The 16,508-nt window shown below is 43.0% G+C and overlaps 1 protein-coding gene across 1 annotated transcript in view; it reads left to right on the forward strand.

The window, feature by feature from the left end:
- The first annotated feature begins 2,675 nt into the window (after window positions 1-2,675).
- LOC132884893 (testis-expressed protein 2-like) overlaps window positions 2,676-16,508 on the forward strand; it is an 87,631-nt gene continuing 73,798 nt past the window's right edge. The window contains 2 exon segments of the mRNA XM_060918936.1: window positions 2,676-2,815; window positions 3,410-3,480. The gene's annotated coding sequence lies outside the window, so the exon portion shown is untranslated.

Genomic DNA, 16,508 nt, shown 5'->3' on the forward strand with positions numbered 1-16,508 from the left:
ATCACGCTAGCTGAATGAAATAGTATATCTGATATACTCCGAAAAAAAGCCATTATTATTATTATTATTATAATACATTCCTTTTGGGTGTTCAACATGTTTTTCTCTTTCAGAATTCTCTCAAAATCTTCCGTATTTAACGAAGCAAACCTGGCAGCCATGTTTGTTCACAATTGTCACAGTCAAGAAGAAAAGAAAGAAAGCACAACTTTATTCATCACACACTTGTGAAATTTCCTCTCTGCATTTAACCCATCCAAAGCAGTGAGCACACACACATACCCAGAGCAGTGGGCAGCCATGCTAACAGCTCCTGGGGAGCAGTTGGGAGTTTGGTGCCTCGCTCAAGGGCACCCCAGCCCAAGGCCGCCCCATATTAACCTAACTGCATGTCTTTGGACTGTGGGGAAACCCACGCAGACACGGGGAGAACATGCAAACTCCACACAGAAAGGCCCTCGCTGGCTGCTGGATTCAAACCCAAAACCTTCTTACTGTGAGGCGACGGTGCTAACCACTACACCACCGTGCCACCCACCATGCTGTGAGTCACTCACTAGCATGGAAGTTTTACGTCTCCAATGTGTCTCTTTTCCAGATTTCCGATGCCCGTTGGTATGTTTTGCTCTGGTAAGTATGCGTGAAGAATATCTAAGGAAGTTTTGGTAGCCTTGTGGATATGTGTGTAATAAAAAATATTACATGGTGGCATGAAAATATTAAGTTTATTTTCTTGGGTTGAAAAATGTATCACTCATGAAATATGCATTCATCCATCCATTACCTGTAGCCGCTTATCCGGTACAGGATCGCAGGCAAGCTGGAGCCTATCCCAGCTGACTATGGGCGAGAGGCAGAGTACACCCGCGACAATTCGCCAGGTCATCGCAGGGCTGACACATAGAGACAAACAACCATTCACACTCACGGTCAAATCAGAGCCACCAATTAGCCTAACCTGCATGTCTTTGGACTGTGGGGGAAACCGGAGCACCCGGAGGAAACCCACGCAGACACGGGGAGAACATGCAAACTCCACACAGAAAGTTCCCCGAACCCAGGACCTTCTTGCTGTGAGGCGACACCAGTACACCACCACGCCACCCTCACCAAGATCTTCATCTCATCTCATTATCTCTAGCTGCTTTATCCTGTTCTACAGGGTCGCAGGCAAGCTGGAGCCTATCCCAGCTGACTACGGGCGAAAGGCAGGGTACACCCTGGACAAGTCGCCAGGTCATCACAGGGCTGACACATAGACACAGACAACCATTCACACTCACACCTACAGTCAATTTAGAGTCACCAGTTAACCTAACCTGCATGTCTTTGGACTGTGGGGGAAACCGGAGCACCCGGAGGAAACCCACGTGGACACGGGGAGAACATGCAAACTCCGCACAGAAAGGCCCTCGCCGGCTACGGGGCTCGAACCCGGACCTTCTTGCTGTGAGGCGACAGCGCTAACCACTATACCACCGTGCAGCACTTACAGTACAAGGTGTACAGGAAGATATACTTTAAAGACTGGGAGAAGTAAAGGTGGATGGATTATGGAGTGGATACTTCCAGACTTCAGAAATGCATGTGCACCACAGTGATGTAATTTCTTATGTGAAGAAGGAGAACGTGTCTCATTTTGTGTTTGCTGAATGAATTTTGTCTGCACAACACAAAAGGTTTATGAAAGACACTTTATGACTGAGGTGACATTTTGAACAATTTAAAAAAAAAAAAAAACTTAACCAGAGCCCTTGAAAATACACCTGAACTGAAATGCTCCATATTTTCTGATTGAAAATTCAATCAATTCTAGAAAAGTTCTCGAATCGAAAACTCCTTTCGATTAGTTTTGCCTGAACAGAACAGTGCCTTTCAAAAGAACTGAGTTAGATGCTGCGTTCATGTGCTATGGGAATTATGGTAAATACCAAACGCCGACATGGAAAACACACATGAACGCCCCCTCTTGTGGTATTTTCCACTGGGCAACTCGTAGAAAATTTTGATACACGAGTTGCCGAGATGAGATGAACTTTAACCTTTTCAACATGGCGGCGAGCGGTACAAGACACTTGAATGCTAAGCATTGTACGCTACTAAAGTTTTTTTTTTACTAGTACTAGTGGGTAGTTTTTGGTGTCTATGCAATGTTGCGTCATTAACAAGTGTAATATAATACATTAGAAATCCGTTTCCTTTAAAAATGCGTTGTTATGGTTTGTTTTTACCTATCCAGAGCAGACGCTATTGCTAACGATAGCTAACTAACTATTGCTAACTTGAATCTGGTCCACCATCTTTAATTTGTCAACCACAACAAAAGCATGTGAACACAACACACTGGTAAATACCACTTCCCAACTGGAAAATATCATCTTCCCAGAGCACATGAATGCAGGGAGAGACTCCTTCCAAATAAATAAATAAATAAATCCCGCCTCCTTGATTACAGTTGGTTGAACGTGCTCGGATCTAACACTTGATTGGATAAACAGGGCAATTTGCTAATTGGACGTGTTCGATGTCATTCACATTACTGCAGCAACCAAAGCGCGTACGAGAACAGCGAGTTCGATGTCTCAGCCAATCATGTCTCATGAGGCGGGGTTTATTGGAATATGGGTGGGAAGAAAACAAATAAACGCCTCTTGTCAGTAGGCAAAGAGAGAAAGACGGAAAAAAGGCTTGACAACGGCGCGTGAAGGATAACACACACACACTGGAGTTATTGTTTGTATTGGTAACCGTGTAAACACGCCTCTTTCAGCCCCAAAGTGGTTTTTAAGGTGTTGAGGAAAGGATAATGAGGACGGTAAGATGATTAATTAGTTCTTTGCGTGTTTGTAGATTAAAGAAACCCTGATTTCATGCTGAGTCCTGAGCTGGAGGTTTATTTACTCTATAGAGCAATACAGATGTGACTTTTCCTGCAGTCTGTTTATTTATGGAGTTGTTTGTTATGCTTAGGTACACATCAGCATTTCAGGAATTTGAATAGAAGTCAGTGTTGGAGCTGTCATATCAGTTATTTGTCTCCTTTTCAACCTGCTCAGCAGTCTGGCCATTAAACACAATGGGTATTAAAGTGGTCACGTGACTTTCAAATGGTTCACAATCCAAAAAAAATATGTATTTTGATCTTCAGAAAGAACAATGTCATAATCAGACTAGTTAATTAGTTATAAATCTCAATATAAAATGTCTTTGAAAGTGCTGTGTCATGTATGTGGTGGGTGGGTGTGTGTGTGTGTGTGTGTGTGTGTGAGAGAGAGAGATTATTCTCTGACTTGCCATTTCACTGATTATTATTAATGGTATAGTTATGTGAAGGTGTGTGAACATGTGTGGCAGGACTCCAAGTTTCTACACGCCTTCTTATTAGTTTATTATCCCTCTCCTTGAACAGGATGTACCTGATATCACCTGTCCCTGGACGGACGCTGAAGAAGGACAGGAGTAAATGGCGCTGAGATCCAGGTAAGATTTCTAAAGCTCTTCGCAAGGTTCTTGAGACCGAACCTTGTGAAAGAAACCATGCGAATATTTCAGAAATGTGTTGTTGTTGTTGTTGTTGTTGTTGTTTTTTCCTTCTAATCGGTATTGACTAATGATAATCCTGTAAAGCTTCTCTCTACAGCCTTTTTTGTGAATACAATTAATGACCTCGAAAAACATCAGGATCTTCTTTTGCGTCTTCGGAGCAGGACGGAGTAATCGATTAGTTAGTGGTTGGACTGCGATTTGTGCCTGGTGACCTTTTACATGGTGAAATTTTGGTCCGTCAGAGTGTACAGTATATACTCCATATAGGCTTCCCAGAAGTGGAATATGTTTGTTTTGCGTGCGTGCCTCAATCACAAGTGAAAAGTAGAACATTGCATTTAAAGGTGCCGTTCTGACAGCCAGGATCTGATTTGCAGTATAGACCGAGATGATTCGGTATCTGTTCGTTTTGCAAGATTGTACAGGAGCTTACATTGGGCTAGAAAGGTTTTAGACATCTTTACCCGGCATGATCTACGTACCGGTAGGAAGCGAGCAAACAAAAAATATTTCCACATCATTTTGCTAAAATATCATGGCTTCTTAAAGACGAGGTGTCAAAATATATGTTCTAGATAAATCCTGACTTCTTTGTTTTTCTCTCTTTTTGGCTGTTTATTAAGAATCCAGCTACAGTCTCTCATTTTACATGCACAAAATATTCCAGTTTTTGCCCTTACCCTGAAAAAGACACGGTTCCTACTAAGCTGTTTACATGACTAATGAAAATCTAATGAAAATCCTATTATTATAATAGGCACCCCTTGTAAGGATGAGTAAAAAGAGTGAGGAAAAAAAATCCACCTTTTGGTGAAGTCGCTTCATCTGCTACTGAAAAAATGGGGGAAAACCATCCAACCTTTTTAATTAAAATAAACTTATTGAGAGAAAAAAAAATCCCTCAAGAGTTATTTTCAACAAAAACGCAAGCAACTATTACTGGCACTTTGTGCACCCTCCCTTTGCCAGTAAAACAGCACCGAGCCTCTCCTAGAACATTTTATAAGGTTGGAGATACAGAGCAGGGCTTCCGAGACCGTTCCTCTTTACATGATCTCTCCAGATCATCCAGGGTCCTCAACCCTCTTGTGCTCGCTGCTCTTCAGCTCACCCCACAGGTTTTCAGTGGGGCTCAGGTCAGGGGACTGAGATGGCCAGGGCAGAAGCTTGATTCTGTGCTCAGTAACCATTTCTGTGTTGATTTGGACATGTGCTTTGGATCATTATCCTGCTGGAAGATCCAATGACGACCCAGTTTTAGTTTCCTGGCAGAGGCAGCCAGATTCTGATTTAAAATGTCCTGGGATTTCATGGACTTCATGATGCCATGGACCCTAACCAGGTTTCCAAGGCCTTTGGAGGAAAAACAGCCCCAAAACATCACAGAACCTCCACCATGTTTTACAGTTTGGATCAGGTTCTTTTCATTATAGCCATCCTAATTTTTACACCAAACCCACCTTGAGTGTTTATTGCCAAAAAGCTCCATTTTTTTTTTTTTTTTTTGTTCCATCAGACCAGAAAACACGGTTCCAGTCAAAGTTGTAATCGAGTTTCGCAAACTTCAGGTGCTTATGTTTGTGGTTAACTAACAGAGAAAAGCCCCCCTCTTGGCATAGAGGTGGCATCTGATGGTGGTTTTGGAGACTTGGAAACCCCAAGATTTTACTTTTTTCTTGTAATTCACCAACAGTTATCCTTGGGGATTTTTTTCCCCCTCTCTTACCCTCTTCCTCACTGTACATGGGAGCAAAATAAGCTTGGGTCCTCTTCCAGGCAAGTTTGTAACACGTCCAGTTGGTGTCCCCTTTTTTTTTTTAAATTATTGCCCTAACAGTAGAAATTCAATTTTCAGGCGAGTAGCTATTTGTTTTATTTTTTTATAACCATTCCCTGACTTATGAAGGTCAGCACATTTCTCCCTCATTTGGTTTGCATGTTCTCTTATCGTTCCCATGTTGATGGATGACTAACCCTGTGTCCGAAATCGCTCACTTGTTGAGCTCATTGGTAAAATGAAAAAACGCTTTTGGACACCTAGTCCATCGTGCTGGTATTTACGTCATTACTGTCGTACAATTAAAACATGCAAGATCAGTCGGCTGGTGGGTTTTTAAAATAATAAATGCATGTATTTTTGTGATAAATACGCTCAGTATAATGTCTTTCCCACATTAATCAATACAAAGTACCTGCATCTTTCAGCCTTTTTTTTTTTTTTTTTGTTAAATCAAGGCTTAATACTTTCTTCTTTGCCGCTGCCTTTTATTAAATCAAATTTGAGACTTTTGATTTCTTTCAGCGCGACCGCAATGCATGATGGGCTATATTGCCTTGGTTAGTGACTATCGGTTGTACACTACTTTTCGTGATGCATTGTGGGATACTTTGAGTGCAGGGTGTAAATCAGGGGTGCCCAAATTGATCCATAAAGGGCCATGTGGCTGCAGGTTTTCATTCCAGCCATGCAGCAGCACACCTGATTTGGCTCATTCAATCAACTGAACTGTCTTCACACAGTCAAATACTTGCAGCCACACCCACCCTTGATTAAAGGGTGGGTGTGTCAGTTGATTGAATAAGCCAAATCAGGGTGCTGCTGCATGGCTGGAATGAAAACCTGCAGCCACATGGCCCTTTATGGATCAATTTGGGCACCCCTGGTGTAAATAATCCTCACTAAGGTTTTTGACAGCACTACAAAATGGCGTCCTCACTATATAGTGCCCTATATAGTGAGTAGGGAGCGATTCTGGACACAGGGTAAGGGAATTTGGCCTCTGTGTCACCTTATATTTGTTCCCCAGTAAATCTTGAAGTCATGGATTACAGCTTGAAAGTTCCTACACACTCCAACTCAGAAATGTACAATTTAAATGGGAAATATGCTTCAGTTACCATTGTGTTCACGATAATTTCCAGGAGTGCCAGTAATAGTGGCATATTTTTTTTTTTTTTTTTTTTTAAATTGAAAGTGATTTTCTTGATGAAGGATTTATTTTTCTCTGAACAACCTTTAATTGAAGAGGTTGGATTTTTCTTTTTTTTTTTTTTCCCCTAATGTGCGATGAAGCAACTTCACCAAAAGGTGGATTTTTTTTTTTTTCCCCTTCTAACTGTTTTTACTAATCTTTACAAGGGGAACCAATAATAATCCTGGAGGGCACAGTATTCCTGTTTACACGCAGCCACATCTCTAACCCAGCCTTGCAAATTGTCTAGTTGGATTGCCGGTAAACGGGCAAGAGGCCACGTGTCGAAAAATGCTGTTAAAATCCTAATCGATATGCCTCCTCCGAATGCGCTGTATGTACATATGCCCAAAGAAAGCCTCTAAAACCTGAATAATATTGACATGTATTGGGGGCGTCGTGGCTCAGGTGGATAAGGTGCCATACCATAAATCCGGGGACCCGGGTTCGATTCCGACCCAAGGTCATTTCCCAATCCCTCCCTGTCTTTCTCTCCCGCTCATTTCCTGTCTCTACACTGTCCTATCCAATAAAGGTGAAAAAGCCCCCCAATAAATAAATAAATAAATAAATATTGACATATATCTCACGTGCCTTACTTGGAAAATTCAGAATAAGGCAAAATTTGGACTATCCAAATGGAATATGCTTTTGACATGACCCCTATCAAATTCGGATTAATGGTGGAATATTAGTGCTCATGTAAACGTACTGATTGATTGACATCCCATGGGTTTTCCCATACCTCCACATGCATCAACACATGATAGTTATCATGGGCACTTCAAAATATCATTTTTCATTTCTGATGATGTCGCATTTGAGGGGAGGGTAAAGACTTCCTATTATGGAGAGCGTATCTTTCTTGGCAGAGAGATTTCCATAAATTCCATGCGTGAACTGGAGATGGGTAATGAGCAATCTTCCCCCTCCCCTTTTCCGATTTGTTCTCTTTAGCATCTGTCGCTACTTCAGCACAGGTAATTTGCTGAAGCACACAGTACTCAGAAATTGTGATTTAAGCACTGCTTAGGTTCGAGGCTGGTGAGATCCAATTGATAGAAAGTATTTTATATCAATGTTATTGCACGTCATAGATAAATGTGATGAAGTCTTTGCAGATCTTGTCGGCACCCAGGTGTGATTTCAGCTGCAAACTTGCTGTATACATGGCTGCGGTACAGTTAGCTACAGGCCATTTACAATTCAAAACCAGCTTGGTCAGGCCTTCTAAGAAAACCGTTAACTCGGAAGTGTCAGGGTGGCTGCCGTTGCTGACGCCGCCTTTTCTGGAGGAAATGTCACAATGCAATCAAGGTTTATTTAAGCCACAGAGAATTTATGGCAATTGGACATGGCACAGATGAATCATGCGGTTAATCTTTGGCCACCTGTTCACTGAAACAGTGAGTTCGCGTACAGTGGTGCTTGAAAGTGTGTGAACCCTTTAGAATTTTCTATATTCCTGCATAAATATGACCTAAAACATCATCAGATTTTCACCAGTCCTAAAAGTAGATAAAGAGAACCCAGTTAAACAAATGAGACAAAAATATTATAGTTGGTCATTTATTTATTAAGGAAAATGATCCAATATTACATATCTGTGAGTGGCAAAAGTACGTGAACCTTTTGCTTTCAGTATCTGGTGTGACCCCCTTGTGCAGCAATAACTGCAACTAAACGTTTCCGGTAACTGTTGATCAGTCCTGCACACTGGCTTGGAGGAATTTTAGCCCGTTCCTCCGTACAGAACAGCATCAACTCTGGGATGTTGGTGGGTTTCCCCACATGAACTGCTCACTTCAGGTCCTTCCACAACATTTTGATTGGATTAAGGTCGGGACTTGGCCATTCCAAAACATTAACTTTTATTATTCTTTAACCATTCTTTGGTAGAACGACTTGTGTGCTTAGGGTCGTTGTCTTGCTGCATGACCCACCTTCTCTTGAGATTCAGTTCATGGACAGATGTCCTGACATTTTCCTTTAGAATTTGCTGGTATAATTCAGAATTCGGGCGGCACGGTGGTGTAGTGGTTAGCGCTGTCGCCTCACAGCAAGAAGGTCCTGGGTTCGAGCCCCGGGGCCGGCGAGGGCCTTTCTGTGCGGAGTTTGCATGTTCTCCCCGTGTCCACGTGGGTTCCTTCCGGGTGCTCCGGTTTCCCCCACAGTCCAAAGACATGCAGGTTAGGTTAACTGGTGACTCTAAATTGACCGTAGGTGTGAATGTGAGTGTGAATGGTTGTCTGTGTCTATGTGTCAGCCCTGTGATGACCTGGCGACTTGTCCAGGGTGTACCCCGCCTTTCGCCCATAGTCAGCTGGGATAGGCTCCAGCTTGCCTGCGACCCTGTAGAAGGATAAAGCGGCTAGAGATAATGACATGAGATGAGAATTCAGAATTCATTGTTCCATCAATGATGGCAAGCCGTCCTGGCCCACATGCAGCAAAACAAGCCCAAACCATGATACTACCACCACCATGTTTCACAGATGGGATAAGGTTCTTATGCTGGAATGCAGTGTTTTCCTTTCTCCAAACACAACGCTTCTCATTTAAACAAAAAAGTTCTATTTTGGGCTCATCCATCCACAAAACATTTTTTCCAATAGCCTTCTGGCTTGTCCACGTGATTTTTAGCAAACTGCAGACAAGCAGCAATGTTCTTTTTGGAGAGCAGTGGCTTTCTCCTTGCAACCCTGCCATGCACACCACTGTTGTTCAGTGTTCTGATGGTGGACTCATGAACATTTAAGTAACATTAGCCAATGTGAGAGAGGCCTTCAGTTGCTTAGAAGTTACCCTGGGGTCCTTTGTGACCTCGCTGACTAATACACGCCTTGCTCTTGGAGTGATCTTTGGACTACCACTCCTGGGGAGGGTAACAATGGTCTTGAATTTCCTCCATTTGTACACAATCTGTCTGACTATGGATTGGTGAAATCCAAACTCTTTAGAGATGGTTTTGTAACCTTTTCCAGCCTGATGAGCATCAACAACGCTTTTTCTGAGGTCCTCAGAAATCTCCTTTGTTCATGCCTTGATACACTTCCACAAACGTGTTGTGAAGCTCAGACTTTGATAGATCCCTGTTCTTTAAATAAAACAGGGTGCCCACTCACACCTGATTGTCATCCCATTGATTGAAAACACCTGACTCTAATTTCATCTTCCAATTAACTGCTAATCCTCGAGGTTCACATACTTTTGCCACTCACAGATATATAATATTGGATCATTTTCCTCAATAAATAAAATGACCAAGTCTAATATTTTTGTCTCATTTGTTTAACTGGGTTCTCTTTATCTACTTTAGGACTTGTGTGAAAATCTGATAGGTCATATTTATGCAGGAATATAGAAAATTCTAAAGGGTTCACAAACTTTCAAGCACCACTGTATACTGATCAGGATGCAGAGTCTTCAGCTGCACACCTTCCCACAGCTAATGATAGGAGATACGGGTCCTCCCCGCTCAACTACTCTGAAGAAAACATGGGTGGATTTTATTGCATATTTTATGACCAAAAAAAATGAGTCATGTCCATAAATGGCACTGCCCTTATTGCGCATAGCGTAATTATTACTGAAATATAAAACTGTGTGTGTCGCACCACGGGATTTTTGTACCAGATGTGCAGAAACGGAATTGAAAAGTGTGCAGTGTTTCTTGCACCGTTTTCACTGGCTGATCCAGCAACTATCAACAAATAATCGCCTCAATAGCACCCCTACGGGATCCATTTACTACTTTTGACCACATCCATGACTGAAACAAGTATAGCTCTTCCTCCTGCCATAAAAATTGGCGAAATTTGATTTGTAGTGAAACGCGTCGATCATGCGAGCACAGTTTTCACGCAACGTTTCACTTGACGGCGCGAAAAGTTCACCATGTGTTTTCTTGACCTTTCAAGCAGCACTTTTTTGCCTGTTGCTCAGTGAATCTGGGGAATTTGCCAGGAACTCTACAGTCGAGATTGTCTCCTAATGGATTCACAAGGTTCTGTATCATTTGTCGTCAGTGCTGGAAAGTGGACCATTTTGGGTTGCGTGTACATGATTTCATGTCAAATTTCACTTTGGTTTGTATTTCCTGCGTATGGAGGATTGGTAGTGTAATGCAGCAGGTATAACTGAAAATCCATAATCGCAGCATCTGGTATGAAAAACTGGTGGACTGACACATATCTGAATCGGTCATGTCAATAGTTTTTGACACCCTTTGAGTGCATGCATTGTCTCTGGAAAGATTAAGCCGTATTTTACAATCGTAAGATCCCAGGTGGGCGGCACAGTTATGTAGTGGTTAGCGCTGTCGCCTCACAGCAAGAAGGTCCGGGTTCGAGCCCCGTGGCCGGCGAGGGCCTTTCTGTGTGGAGTTTGCATGTTCTCCCCGTGTCCGCGTGGGTTTCCTCCGGGTGCTCCGGTTTCCCCCACAGTCCAAAGACATGCAGGTTAGGTTAACTGGTGACTCTAAATTGACCGTAGGTGTGAGTGTGAATGGTTGTCTGTGTGTCAGCCCTGCGATGACCTGGCGACTTGTCCAGGGTGTACCCCGCCTTTTGCCCGTAGTCAGCTGGGATAGGCTCCAGCTCGCCTGCGACCCTGTAGAAGGATAAAGTGGCTAGAGATGATGAGATGAGATGAAGATCCCAGGTTAAATATAATACTATCTGAAATTACTCTGAACAGCTGACTGTCACGCCCATATTTGGACTTTCCCTGAACTGTTACCACAAAGTTAAAAGCACACGGTTGTCTCGAATATCTTGCCGTAGAATTACAAGTTCCCTTCACGTGCTCTGGTGGTATTAGTGTCCCTGAGCTCCATGAAGGCATGGTTTGCCAAGGTTGGAATGGGGAAAAACTCCAGCGTCCTGCACAGAGCTCTGATCTCAGCCTCACTCATCACCTTTGGGATGACTTATAATGCAGGTCTGCTCGCCTAACATCAGTGCCTGACCTCACTGATGCTCGTTACTGAAGGGGCAGAAATTCCCACATCCGTGCTCCAAAATCTAGCGAAAAAACTTTCCTCGAAAAGAAGAGGTTGTTGTAGTAGTAGAAAGGGGACCAATTTTGGAATAAGATGTTCAAAAAGCACGTGGTCAGGTGTCTGGATACTTTTGGTCACAGAAGTACAAGCGCATGAAAGGATGTTATTGAATTTGGTATGGCAAAACGGCACTGGTGAAATGAATTTGCTGGTGTGTGTTGTGGTGAACAGATGGTTCAACAGGTGTCTGAACAATGGGATTATTCAGAGCTGCAGGTGAAATGGTGAAAGGGTCACCATTGCACATGCAGCCTAAGAAATGTCGGAGTCCTGACAGGGTTAGCGCTGTTTGCTTAACCAGGTATTAAGAAAGAAATGACGCACAATCCTGCTATTGTTTTTGTTCACACAGCTTAAAATAATCAGCCATTGTGGGATTGTCTGCCTGTACAGCAGTTCCCCTGGGATTTGAAAAATATTCGCCACTCCTCCCCCCTCCCCTTGAAAAATCAAGCCGAAGAAGTATTCTTCACTTTTTCTTTTTCTTTTTTTTTCCCCCTAGTTACCGAAATACCAGAGTGGACTTAATACAGGTTTATACCAATCAAACTGGCACAATTCATATATTTGTACAGATGCAGCGAGGCCTCGTCATTACATATAAAATTTGGGCTCCACTCCAGCCTCTAATAAGAGACTTGATTTTGGGCCCCTGTGCACCATCAAGCTCAAATAAACCTCTTTAGTTTGAGCTTACTGAAGGTTATTTTAGCATGGAATTGTTCAAAAGAGATATTAGAACTCTGTTAACCTTTACTTCAACACAAAACTTGATTTACAGTCGAAGAGTCTGGGAACGACCAACAGTGAAGGAATCCGATTTTCTTGTCAATTTACGAACCGAACACAATGACACAGCGTTTCTCATCATACGTTCAGCATGGGAACTCATCACGCCATGCTGCCTGAAACACAGCTCCCTTCAGTTGCTTGCTGGTTGTCAGCACTTTCACTCTGTGTGGGTTTTTTTTTTTTTTTTTAAACAGCCCCTCTATTTCTGACTCTGTCCGGTGGGCTCAGGGACGGTAGTAGGGGGTTCAAGTGTGTCTCCCCCATGGCTGTTTCAGCCCTTAAATCATATTCAGTGCTTGAAGAAGGCCACCCAATAAACTTCGTCTGTGCCATTGTCTGGTTCACGCGGAGATAATTACATCACCACACCAGGCCAATTAAGCCGCTCTGCAATTGGTTAAAAGCCTGGTGGTCATTAGTTGATTTTTATTGGTCACAAACACACGCTCATTATTTACACTCTGGCTTCCCGCCGTCTCTTCACTGGGGTTAGATTTCGGCAAATGGAGGGATTTCTATAAAAGATGACTTATGACCAATACAGGGCGGCACGGTGGTGTAGTGGTTAGCGCTGTCGCCTCACAGCAAGAAGGTCCGGGTTCGAGCCCCGTGGCCAGCGAGGGCCTTTCTGTGCGGAGTTTGCATGTTCTCCCCGTGTCCGCGTGGGTTTCCTCTGGGTGCTCTGGTTTCCCCCACAGTCCAAAGACATGCAGGTTAGGTTAACTGGTGACTCTAAATTGACCGTAGGTGTGAATGTGAGTGTGAATGGTTGTCTGTGTCTATGTGTCAGCCCTGTGATGACCTGGCGACTTGTCCAGGGTGTACCCCGCCTTTCGCCCGTAGTCAGCTGGGATAGGCTCCAGCTTGCCTGCGACCCTGTAGAACAGGATAAAGCGGCTAGAGATAATGAGATGAGATGACCAATACATTCGTCACTGTGGCGACTGCTAGTAATTTTCTGTTCGTCGCTGATGTTTGTCAATGATGAGCGCCAGCGGGAACCCTGTATGTAAAGGGATGATTGGTTTAGGCTGGCACTGGCACAGTGGGTAGCGTTTCTGCCTCACAGCTCCAGACTCCCTGGTTCAATCCTGAACTTGGGTTACTGTCGGTGTGGTTTTGCAAGTTCTCCTCCCTATGGGTTTTCTCCAGTAGGTGGATTGACTGTGTTAAATTGGTGCCCTGTAAAGGATCTAGGATGTCCTCCTGATCCTTGGCCAGTGTTCTTGGATCCTGCTCAGGGTCATTCAGGATCCACCGTGAATGACCCTGAGCAGGATAAAACGGTTACTCGAGTATCGGTGGTTTCAGTGTACTTAGATTTAGATTCCGGTTTATGAAACTGTTCGTTGTATTAGGACTCCTTTATACTTGTAAGTGTATTCTGTAATTTATTACAAAAAGAATGTTAACGTGTTGTCAGATCATCTACAGCTGAGAAGGGGATGATGCTGGATACTGGATGCAAAACATTTCTGTTGCACGCTGCCAGTTTTGTCTGGATGAATTATTTATTTTTCTTTTTCCAGATTAAAATTCGCTGCTAGTCCAACCCTTGGAACACATCAGCAAGTTTAACGCTTTCGGGTGCTGTGACGCGTACCGTCGGCTTACGCGCCGCATAGATGAGCAAAGTGATGCTTCCAATGTGGACCTTTTTGTATCTCTACTCCGACTGGTTTCTAGTCGCTTTCAAAGGTAGCTCAACACTAAACACAAGATGTTCCTTCATTCCTCCTCTGGGAAAACCTGTGTGTTGGGGCTAATGCTCTGTGGTAGAGAGACCGTGTAGCTTTGACGTGTTGAGTTTAAATCCCATGGCTGTCAGAGAGCCAGGCCTTGAACTTTCAGTTGATTTGGACTGATTTCTGGCTCAGCTATAGGCTGAATTTTATTAAAGGGTCTGCTAACTTCTTTTTTCTTTTTTTGGCATGTCCAGTGTTGAGAAACCAAAAGCTGTATGTGTAGCTGCTGTTGTGTCTGCATTTTAAAGTCCAGTCATAATCAGCGGACTCTGATCCGTTTGCCTGATCATTCGTGCTGCTTCAGTGAGAACTTGAGCATCGCTTAGTTACAGCTTTCTATTTTAGTCCTGCAGCAAACCTGCACTTTTTTTCAACCAATTAATCAACGTAAGATTAAAAAAAAAAAATTCAACGTTGAATCCGCAGCAGCTGGCTCTCCTCACTAAGCCTCTCTTTTCTACTTGGTTCAATCTCTGTCTCTCTCTCTCTTATCAATCTTTAACCTTCTTAATTTAATTTAATTTGATGGATTTTAAGTGTGTTAACAGTGAGTGCATTACTGAGGTATCAGATTAGGTCTGGATCTCCGACTCACCGTTTTATCAGCACTTCTCAGCCGCCCTGTCGCAGAGCTTTCCAGATGTCTGTTTTCTGCTTTCCAGAAAATCCTTTTTGAGGAAGGATATTGCGTTTCTTGCAGTCTGTTCCTCCAGATGGAGAAAATGGATGTTTTGTACAGTGTTTTTCTCCCACATGCACCTGAATAATGTTTCCCAGTTTATGCTGTGTATTCTCGCTATTCGATATTTATTTTTTATTTTATTTTTTTTAAATTCGTAGTTGCTCATCGGTCAGTAATCTGAGAAAGAAAATAAACCCGAGGTCTTACTGACTTCGACAAAGTAAACGTTTTTCGTTTGATATGTAGCTATGTTTAAGATGTAATGAACTGTTTTTACAGCAAGGTTTGCCAAATCTTAATCTGTTTGTTTGTGTGTGATGTAAATGTAGTATTGGTTTTCTTGTCGTTTTAGACTGTAGGTGGGGTTTTTTTTTTTTATTTCTCGTTTGTTTTACTGTTAGACGCTAACCAGGCTTGGATAGATGGATAGAATTAAGGTAAAATTACATGCAAGTAGGACAATACTAATGTACAATTGAACTAAATTTATGAAACTAAAACCAAGGATGGGGCGGCACGGTGGTGTAGTGGTTAGCGCTGTCGCCTCACAGCAAGAAGGTCCGGGTTCGAGCCCCGTGGCCGGCGAGGGCCTTTCTGTGCGGAGTTTGCATGTTCTCCCCATGTCCGCGTGGGTTTCCTCCGGGTGCTCCGGTTTCCCCCACAGTCCAAAGACATGCAGGTTAGGTTAACTGGTGACTCTAAATTGACCGTAGGTGTGAATGTGAGTGTGAATGGTTGTCTGTGTCTATGTGTCAGCCCTGTGATGACCTGGCGACTTGTCCAGGGTGTACCCCGCCTTTCGCCCATAGTCAGCTGGGATAGGCTCCAGCTTGCCTGCGACCCTGTAGAAGGATAAAGCGGCTAGAGATAATGAGATGAGAAAACCAAGGATAGCGCAACTTCTTTCTGTTGTGATCCGAAGAAAAGTTTCAGGATGGCGCCATGTTGATTATCATCAGAGGTAGACAAAGTACCCAACTTCATTAGTTAAGTCAAAGTACAGATCCCGCTGGTCAGATGTTACTCTGATACAAGTGGAAGTTGTGCAGTCAAATTTTTACTTAAGTTAAAGTATTGAAGTACTCGCTTTTAAAAATACTTGAGTATTAAAAGTAAATTTTCCGTCAATGCATCGTTGTATTATCGCCACAACGCTTACAAAACCAAATGCAGTTACCAAAGACAGAAATGTGAATTCAGAAAATGAACGCATGCTGTGCCATCATGGTGGTTTAACGTTAAGCTAGCTAGTCAGTGAAACTCCACCTGACGTGCTAGCAAACTCTCTTCAAACTCGAAATCATATCGGGTAGCTAACGCTACTAGAAAAGAAACATTTCTGCATTGTTTATTTGGCAAGATTATGCTAAAACATTATATTTCTGAAAGGACTTCAGATAAGTTAATGTTGTTCATGTTAGCGTAACTCCGCTTTTACATGCTAACAGTGTCCAAGTTAACTAGCTATGTGTTAACGTTAGCCGTAGACAAGGCTACGGTAACTTGGCGGGCAAATCCATAGAAAGTCATTTGACTAACCAGACTGCATAGCTATTGCAATGTTATCGCTAGCTCTAAAAACATAAAACTTCATTGCAGGCTTTCTCTTGGAATAAAACGTTTACAGACCTCAATATGCTTCTGCAGATTGGACGGCGAGTTTTTGTAAGGCCGTGATGTAGTTTGTTTTCGGCAAACGTTTAAAACGA

Source organism: Neoarius graeffei, chromosome 4 (genome assembly GCF_027579695.1).
Source record: "Neoarius graeffei isolate fNeoGra1 chromosome 4, fNeoGra1.pri, whole genome shotgun sequence".
Taxonomy (NCBI): domain Eukaryota; kingdom Metazoa; phylum Chordata; class Actinopteri; order Siluriformes; family Ariidae; genus Neoarius; species Neoarius graeffei.